This window comes from Eptatretus burgeri, chromosome 2 (genome assembly GCF_056783735.1).
Source record: "Eptatretus burgeri isolate ZD-2024b chromosome 2, Ebu_testis_v1, whole genome shotgun sequence".
Classification (NCBI taxonomy): Eukaryota; Metazoa; Chordata; class Myxini; order Myxiniformes; family Myxinidae; genus Eptatretus; species Eptatretus burgeri.
In genome coordinates, this window is record NC_140962.1 from 19619597 (window position 1) to 19629748 (window position 10152).

At 51.5% G+C, this 10152-nt stretch overlaps 1 pseudogene; it reads right to left on the bottom strand.

The window, feature by feature from the left end:
* Nucleotides 1-1952: 1952 nt before the first annotated feature.
* Nucleotides 1953-4097, bottom strand: LOC147031532 (uncharacterized; annotated as a pseudogene).
* Between the last annotated feature and the right edge of the window lie 6055 nt (nucleotides 4098-10152).

Consider the following 10152-nt stretch of genomic DNA (forward strand, 5'->3'; position numbering starts at 1 on the left):
AACCGGTAACTCCCAAGAATCGTCTGAGAGCCTTTTTGGTGGCGGGCGGCAGAAAATCCACTAGGGCCTCCACCTTGGCTTTGACCGGAGCCAATTGCCCACTGCCCACTTCATAACCGAGGTACTTCACTCGGCCTCGCCCCACATGGCATTTGGCGGCGTTGAGAGTCACGTTATGCTCCGATAGTCGTGAAAAAACGGCCTGGAGGTGCTTAACGTGGCCTTCCCACGTATGGGAGAACACCGTGATGTCGTCGATGTAGGCCACAGCGAATTCTTCGAGCCCAGCGAGAATCCGGTTAATGGCCCGCTGGAAGGTGACCGGGCTGCCCCCGACTCCAAATTGCATAACCGTGATCTCAAAGTGGCCAAAAGACGTGCAGAAGGCACTGACCTCACGTGCCCGATCGGTGAGCTGGATCTGCCAGTAGCCTTTCATGGCATCAAGGACAGAGATGAACCTCGCGGTCCCTAGACGATCAACCAGGTCGTCAAGACGGAGTAGCGGGTACGAATCCCCTTTTGATACGCTGTTGAGGCGACGGTAATCGACGCAAGGCCGCCAAGTGTCGTCTGTCTTATTGACTAAAATGAGCGGAGAGGCCCACTTGCTGTTGCTGGGTCGACAGACATCCAAATCCAACCTCTTGGAGACCTCTTGTCTCATGACGTCAGTTTTCTCCGGGGATACACGGTAGAATGATTGGCGTATGGGCGGGTGGTCACCGGTGTCGATGTTATGGAGAACAGCTCTCATGATTCCAATCCCGCCGGAGAACAGACTAGGACAGCCCCGAAACAGCACCTGCATATCCCTCTTCTGTGGTTGAGTCAAAGGCTCCAATTGCGGCAAATGATCTTTCGTGGGTCTTTGATCCACCCAATATTGGGTTGGGTCATAGGACACCTCGAGGGGAGTTGGAGTGATATACTCCGGGAGGCATCCTGCATTGCCTCCGTCACCTAGGAGGTCGCTGCTGTGCTCCGCGGCACCTATTAGAGCAACCGCGTGCGGTCGCCCCGCCCACGGCTTCAACGCGTTGACATGGGTGATCCGTTTTTTTATCCGCTTGTCTGGCATGTCCATCACGCAAGTATGGCTCCCCACTTTCTCACGGATGAGATAAGGCCCCTGATAAGAGGTTACCATGGGCCTTCCGGCATGTGGCAGATGGACCAAAACCGGATCGCCAGCTTTGAAACTCACTGCCTTCGCCTTCTTGTCGTAATGGAGCTTTCGCTCTACGGCTTGATCCATCAGGCTGACACCGGCTGCTTTTAAGGCATCGTGTATCCTCGAGCAAATCTTGTGGATGTGGTCCGGTATGGAACGTTCTGTGGACGGCAGGGATTCTACCCAATGTTCAAACAGGAGGTGCAAGGGCCCTCTCGGCTCTCTACCATACAGAAAGAAAAAGGGAGTATACCCGGTACTCCGATGCGGAGCACTTCAGTACGCGAACAAGAGCCAGGGAATCACCTGATCCCACTCACCAGCAATTTGATCAGTAACCGCCTTGATCATCGTTTTGAAAGTCCCATTGAACCGCTCACAGGCGCCGTTGCATTCAGGACGGTACGGACGGGTGGTCAGGTGCTGAACACCGAGCTCGGACAGGAATCCTTTGAATACTTCCGACAAGAACACACTGCCTCGATCCGTAAGGAATTTAATCGGAAGCCCATGCCTACTGAACATATCCTTGAGAGACTCTATGGCATGGGCGGAGTCAGCTTGCTCCAGGGAATAAGCCTCTCCATACTTGGTAGCTTGACACATGACCATGAGCAAATAGCGTTTCCCGGAACTGGTTTTGGGCAGCGGTCCGACAAAATCCGCGGCAACAAACTGCAAAGGCTGACTGATCACGGGAGGGCTTCAGGGGTGCCTTGAAAACCTTCACTCCCTTTCCGAGTCATTGACAAATGGGACAGCTAGCGCAATAGCGCTTGATGTCTCGCGACATGGCGGGCCATATGAACTGTTCCTTGACCTTGGCTAAGGTCTTGGCCGCTCCAACATGATCCGAGGAAATATTGTCATGGGCCAATTGCATGACTGACTGACGATGCCTCCCCAGTACGACAACTCAGTGTCGTACCTTCCACGTCTGGGTGGAGGACATGTTCTTGGGGGAATATTTATGCATCAGCACACCTGCACCATTCACAGAGTAGCCTGTTCATCCAGGCTCGGAGTCTTCTCCCATTTCCCAGAGGGTGGCAAGGGTGGGATCGAAGTGCTGATCCTCCGCTAGACTGGTCACCGCAGACAATGAGGGAGTGACCTCAGGCACAGAACTGGAGTTGCTAACCGCCTCGGAGGACTGATCCTCCTCACCGGATTCGCCGACCGGCAAACAAGTAGCTGGGGTCCCAGTGTCACAGACGGGAACCATCCCTGAGGAGCCGGGCTCCTGAGGTTGGCCTGACTGGAGGCTCAGGTGGACTTCAGTCGAAGCAACGCCACTGTCGGAGGCTGGAGTCGAGGCGCGAGGCTCCTCGGGCCAGAGTGAAGATGTGTCTGACTCCGCCACTCTCTCCGCCTGTTTGCTCTTGGATCTAGTGACCACCCCATAGGTCAGAGTCAATAACTCCTCCCTGGCCATTGCATCATTGCCAATCAGCAAGGATACCCCCAGTACCGGGTAGTAGGGTACCACCGCACAGGTCATCGGACCCGTAAAAATGTCACTCCGGACCTCGATGAGAGCAAGGGGATACCGGCCAGGAACCTGGTTAATGCCCTGAAGGACGATATACTCGCCGGTATAATGCATCTGAGAGGCCGGAACTACCCCCGCCCGGAGAACACACAGCGTCGCCCCAGTATCCCGAAGGTATTGGGCCTTAAACTTCACCACCGAATCAGGGCCACCCACTAAGGCTGTCCCTGAATAATCCTGATACAGAGGATGAATGGAATTAGCCTCGGTGGCAGTGAGCTCTGTTACCGATGCCACCGTCATGCGCGAGGGCCCAGTTCATGACCTCCACTGACCTCCCTCCGATTTAACAGCCGGGTTGCCTCGATAGGCCGGACTAGCTGGGTTAGAGAAGCAGTGATCTCCACCGTGCCCGACGTGTTTGCAGAAATCGCACCAGGGCCGTGCCCTGGCCTGCAGCTCGCGACCGCCACCAGTGGAGGGCATCGGGGAACCCTTCCCCTTGATCCAGCCGCCGGGCAGACGGGGGGCGGTCTTGACCGCAGAATCCTCCGCCTTACGACGCGACTGCGTGGCTTGCAACATTTTGCACGTCAAAACATGTTTATCAATAAGCTTGATGCAGTCTGACAAGGAAACAGTGTCTTTATCGACAAGAAACAACGCTAAGTCAGGCGGAAGCTGTTGATCGATACAGTAACGCACCAGGAGTTCCGCAACCGCTGGAGGTAACTCAACGCTGCTCCCCTCGAACCATCTCTGCAGCTGTTCCAACAAGACCCGCGAATGTTCCTCATAGGTTTGACTAGACTGACGAGTCCAACTGAAAAAATTACACCTATAAATACACGGAGACACCGCATAGGCGTTCAAAATCTCGGCCTTCAACTTCCGGTCTTCATTTATGTCCTCGGTTGCCATCCTCGCATATACCTCCTTCGCCTTTTCAGATAGATAGCTAACAAGATGGCCGACCAACAAGCTCTCATCAATGCCACCGGAAGTCAACAACTTCTCCGCCATCTCCAGATACATTTCTGGCTTCGTGTCTCCCGTCCAGTCCGGCAAACGAACATGAACAATTTCCGGGACTGGTGCAGCAGACACATCTGCCCGCTGTCGTTCAGTCAACATTCACCACTCATGCTCTCTGACGCGTTCAGCCTTTGCCGCTGCTCTTTCAGCTATCTCTGCATCATGCTCCCTGAGTCGCTCAGCCTCTGCCCTGTCATTCTCCCTGTTATACATGTCGAGTTGTTGAGCCGGGGTCAGCCCAGACCAGGAGGTCGAACGCATGCATTTAGTCATGATGGGATCGCTCCCTAACATATCGGGTTCAGTGACCGGGTCAAGGCTGATTGCGTCGCTCACATCGACACCCAAGTGACTGTCAACATGATCAGGTTGATCTCTCACTTCTCCAGCCGACATGGTTTGGCTTCGAGTTATCATACGACAAGGGCACAAAACACTAAGTCTAAAAGGAGGCTGGGTCGAAATATTTCAGCAATATCTTTCACCACATGGGACGGGGCAATTCACACAGGGGAGGCAAACAATATTGGGGTGATACACGTAATTCGCACACAACGCTCTGTAGGTGAAATACGACACGAAATACCCAATATATACAACCGCACATCAAATTGCCAATGAGAAAATGCAACGTACAAATAACTCACGTTTTTTTTTTTGTTGGCCGATGACTGGCGTAAACACAAGATAGCGTCCTCTGGTGAGAAAAGAAAATCCCTCCAAGATGGCGTCTGATGGTGAGAAGGTTCCTCCAAGATGGCGTCTGCTGGTGAGAAGGTTCCTCCAAGATGGCGTCTGCTGGTGAGAAGGTTCCTCCAAGATGGCGTTTGCTGGTGAGGGAACGATGATCAGATGAAGGAAGATGGCGACCCATTGTAGAATTTCTGTCTCAGTTCGAATGTCTCTTAATTTAACGATCCCGGATGAGGCCCCATTTGTCGCGATCCCGGCTGTTAATATCTTCCAGCACGGAATACTGACGTTAATGTCTGAGCTTCAAGCAGTCCATGTGTGGACAAAGAGAACAACAAAACACACCACTGTGTTTCAAATCAGCCTCTCGGGGTAGGCACGATATTTTATTGGCTCGATCTCAAAAATGGCTGGTAACAGAATTGAATACACAGCACAAAAACCCTGCCAGAACTCTTGGCAACAATAGAGTTCCAAAAACAGGTCGTACAACTCACAGCTTTGCTCAACGATATCCGGGAATAATGATAACACTCTTCCGGATTTAACTCATTCCTTTAGACGGAGCTATCAACGATCAGCGCGACGGTGCTGTCGAGAGTCTTGAGAATCCCTTGAAATCGCATTCAAACATGCGATTTGGAGCGCTCGATATATTTTTCCACTCGTGATCTTAGAGCCACGTCTGTCTCCAACAATGGTGCCCCGGCTCTGACGCGGCCCACCCACCACGTGCCGGCCAGCCAACCAATCCCTGGCAGCCTGAAAAAGGTCACGTGACGTTGTGGGCGGGACACTAATTTTGGTGAGAACATGGTTTTTCTCACAATATATATATATATATATATATATATATATATATATATATATATATATATATATATATATATATATATATATATATATATATATATATATATATATATATTGTACTGGGCCGGTGTATATCCCGGTTAAAATAGGTGTACCATATCCCTGTGTTGTAAGAGGCGACCAGGGTTGCGTCAGGAAGGGCATCCGGCGTAAAACATGTGCCAAATCACTATGCGAATCATACGGATGATCCGCTGTGGCGACCCCGAACGGGAGCAGCCGAAAGAAGAAGATATATATATATATATATATATATATATATATATATATATATATATATATATATATATATATATATATATATATATATATATATTGTTACGAATTTCGCCCGCCCGGCGTGCGATCGGCCGCGTAACTCAAATCGCGACGCGTCGCCCACCGGAGTGGACAATTCAGTCGTGACCCTCTTGGAACTACCGCCAAGGAGCTAGCCACGGGTGGGGGTTTATCCTCACCACAACTCAGTCCGCATTCTACCCGCGCTAAATAGGGTGAATCGCCGAATGTCGATATACCTAAGTACCCGCGTGGGTAGCGTACCGAGGAGTTGTACCACGCCGCAGGTCGACTCCGGACACGAACTGCTTAAGCGGCTCGTTCCGTGCTGCAGGGATAACCGAGCGGAGTTATCGTCGACCTCGACGTTTCGTGATTATTTATTGGGTGTCTACACCCACTACCAATCCCTTCCGTGATGCAAGATGGAACTTTCAAACAAAGGAAAGGACGCAACGAAATGGGAAACAGTTCAACAAGCAAGGACATTTATTATAACACACAAGCAAGGGGCAGTCATGCAATTTACAGGCAATGCAATGAAAATTAATCGTGCACTGGACGGGGACAAAGACACGAGGAAGGCAAAAGCACTACAACCGACTATTAGTTATTCTTTACGAGCACTTAAACTATTTTACTTATGGAGACTGGCTCCACAAACACACATACAAAATCCCGAAAAGAAAATGGTGACTTCCCTTTGGGCCGTCGAGTCCTTCTCCCACGACCGTCGGCGTGGTCGCGCCTGGCCCCGACTCCTCTCGCGGTCTGCGAGCTCTCTCCGGCACTCCTCGCCCAAACGCGCAGGTCCGCCACACCACCGGCGCTGCCGTGTCTCCCATCCGTTCCTCCGTGGACAGGCCGCCCACCAAACCGCGAGCACAGGACCAGGATGAGAGAAGAAGGAGTGAGATCCACACAGAAGGAGAAGAAGAAGAAAAGAGCAAGCACCCCACGCGCGTCCGCCCTTTATGGAGCGGGGCTCCGCCCTTTTGCTCCACCCCGTTCTCGGCTCCACCTCTCTTCGAGGCGTTTCCAGAAAGCTCTTGAAGGGGGGCGTGCCCCCACTCCGACCGCCTCACGCTGTGAATCCACCAATCGGGAGCGAGCTGCCCCACCCCTCCACTTCACACCAAGCGTGGTGGGGGGGGGGATTCAGGCGGGGAAATTAGGCGGGAAAACCCCACAGGCGTTTTTGGTTTTCTTCTCCACGCGCCGTACGTCCGCGTTCTCGGACCCTTTCCAACGCGGAAAGGGTCATAGTGTGGTCCTTGGAGAACAGCGTTCGGATGCGGGAAGTGGCGAAGGTGGTTCTATTGTAGGTTTGATCCAAAATAACGATAGAACAGAAAGACGGCTATCTCAAAGGATCGCAGCCCGGTGAACACGGAAATTCCCTCTAAACAACGGTGGGGAAATCTAACTACACACATACTTATCGTCATAACTGATCTAAGGACCCTTTATGGTGTATTGCGAATTTCCACAGCCGTAACAATATATATATATAAATATATATATATATATATATATATATATATATATATATATATATATATATATATATATATATGTATATATATTGTTATGTATTTGGGAATTCGATTGCACACAACATTCAGGTTCCTTTCGTGAGTTATGTCGATAAGTGCTTGTTCCCTAGATAGCTCACCTTCCATTGTTTAATGGGCAGAAATCGATTAAGTGTGCTGCGATTTAATTTAATAGTTAGTGAGCGATCACAACACAAAGGAAGACGCCCCTCCCCCTCTTCTGCGAAGAGGAAGAAGAGCCCTCCCATCCTGAACCACGGGATGCAAACAACTCCCTCCCACCCATGGTTGAGCGGGGGATGGAGCACGAGGGCATGAGTCACGCGGGAGAGGGGGAGGGGGCCGATAAGAATAAAGAAGAGATCCTCTGCTTTGTTCGGGCTGGCTTGCAGTCGGCCTCCGGGTTCTGCTTGGCTTGGGTTAGGGAGGAGGCTTTTCGAAGGCTTTCTGCTTTGGCTTGGCTTTTAGTAAGCTTTTTGCTTCGGCTTGGCTTTTAGCAGGCCTTTGGGTTCTGCTTGGCGAGGGTTGAGACTTTTGGTTCAGTGAGCTTCAGTTCTGCTTGGCGAAGTGGAGGCTTTTTGGAGAGCTTTTTGCTTCGGCTTGGCTTGGCTTTTCAGCAGACCTTCGGGTTCTGCTTGGCTCGGTTCGCTTTTTGGGCTCTGGCTTGGTTCGTCGAAGAGAGAGGCTTTGTTCATCTGAAGAGAGTTGAGCTGGTTGCTCGGCTCGGAGTTCTTGGTTCGTGTTGTGAGAGGCTTTGTTCATCGGAAGAGAGTTGAACTGGTTGTTCGGCTGGCTCTTCTTGGTTCGTGGAGCTCTTTGTTCTCCGCTTGGTTCCCGGCTTGCTGCGACTCTTCGGCCTCATCTTGGAGGTGGTTCTTCGAGATAGCGCGCATCGACGGGAAGGATCGGCGCCTCATCTGACCAGCACGTGTTCGGAAGCGCGAGAGGATTCGCTGGAGCTCGGGAAGGATCGCGGGTCACGGCGATTGGATCCAGCTTGCTCTCGCTGGAGCCCGGGTCCGAACAGCTTGAAGACCACACGAGGTGGAGAGGTTCGAGATAGGTTCTGGGTTTCAGCTCATCTGTCCTCCGAGCTGGAATCCGTTATTAAAGGCATCAGCCACCATTTCTTGGGTGTGTGTGTGTGTGTGTGTGTGTGTGTGTGTGTGTGTGTGTGTGTGTGTGTGTGTGTGTGTGTGTGTACGTGTGTACGTGTGTACGTGTGTCCGTGGGCCCGTCTAATAAGTAGGAAACTGTTAAGTGCCTGTGTTGTATTTGCTTCACATTGGAATAGAACTCGGCTGTAGGATTTTTTGCTCGTGTCTTTTTCCCCATCCCCCCATTCATTGCATTGCCTGTGTTCAAATAAATGTCCCCATTGTTAAATGTCACCCGCTCGTTGCGTCCCTTCCTCTAATTGACTGCCATGGAGTGTTTGGAATGTTAGCTGGTTTTTAACACCGATAAGATAATCGGGTCCGACGGGACTTGGCGATATATAACCGCTCGGCAATTGCATACGAAACAAGCTGCGTAAAGCGGCTCGTTTTCGTGCAGGTCTCGTCGAGGTGTAGATCCCCGGCATTTCTGTCTGCGCGAATAATTAGGTATATCGATAATTCGGCGATTGACCCTGAAGTGCGTGGACAGAAGAGTTGGCTGATCTATGGTGTTATTAAAACACCCGTAGCTGGGTTTCGGAGTTGAACCGGAAGCTACGACTGGATTGCTCGTTTGGTGGGTGCGTGCGGCCGCAATTGGGCTGAGGCGGTCGTCCGCACGCAGAACGGGCGAGAATCTTACAACAATATATTGTTGCGGTGCCAGTGGTCGGCCGCGAGCAGACCGCTGTGACGGAGCCGCAAGTCGAGTCGGCCCGACCGATCGCCCGGAATATAGATCACCGTCTGGATCTAAACTCCGAGGCCGACGGGTCCTTGTGCAAGAACCGAAATACGCCAATGGGCAGACAACGTGGGGTAGGGTCGATTGCCAATCTTTAATTCACCTAAATACCCACGTGATCCAACTACTGGGGTATTCCACCCTCGACGGAACTCGAACGGAACAAGCCGTTTAAGCGAGCCTGTCCCGTGCGCGATTCCGAGTGTCTTAATCACCGAGAACCGTCGGTCCGAATGTCCCCCTTTTACGGCAAACCAACGGCTAACTACCAACACACGAAATGCTCAGTCAATGAAAGAATCGACGCGACGAGCTGAAAACATTTAACAATTGGGGTATTTATTAATAATGATGGGGAACTAGGGAAGCACGTAAGAGCAGAACTATACTGATGCAATGCACTCATTTACAGTACACAAAGCACTTAACAGTTTCCGACTTATTAGACAGGCCCACGGACACACGTACGCACACACACACACACACACACACACACACACACACACACACACACACACACACACACACACACACACACACACACACACACAAACACACACAAACACACACAAACACACACAAACACACACAAACACACACACACACACACACACACACACACACACACACACACACACACACACACACACACAAACACACACAAACACACACACACACCCAAGAAATGGTGGCTCATGCCTTTAATAACTGACTCCAGCTCGGAGGACAGATGAGCTGAAACCCAGAACCTATCTTGAACCTCTCCACCTCGTGTGGTCTTCAGGCTGTTCGGACCCGGGCTCCAGCGAGAGCGAGCTGGATCCAATCGCCGTGAGCCGCGATCCTTCCGGAGCTCCAACGAATCCTCTCGCGCTTCCGAACACGTGCTGGTGAGACGAGGCGCCGATCCTTCCCGTCGATGCATCACTTCCCCGAGGAACCACCTCCAAGATGAGGCCGATGAGTCGCACCAAGCCAGGAACCAAGCGGAGAACAAAGAGCTCCACGAACCAAGAAGAGCCAGCCGAGCAACCAGCTCAACTCTCTTCCGATGAACAAAGCCTCTCACAACACTAACCAAGAACTCTGAGCTGAGCAACCAGCTGAACTCTCTTCTGATGAACAAAGCCTCTCTCTTCGACGAA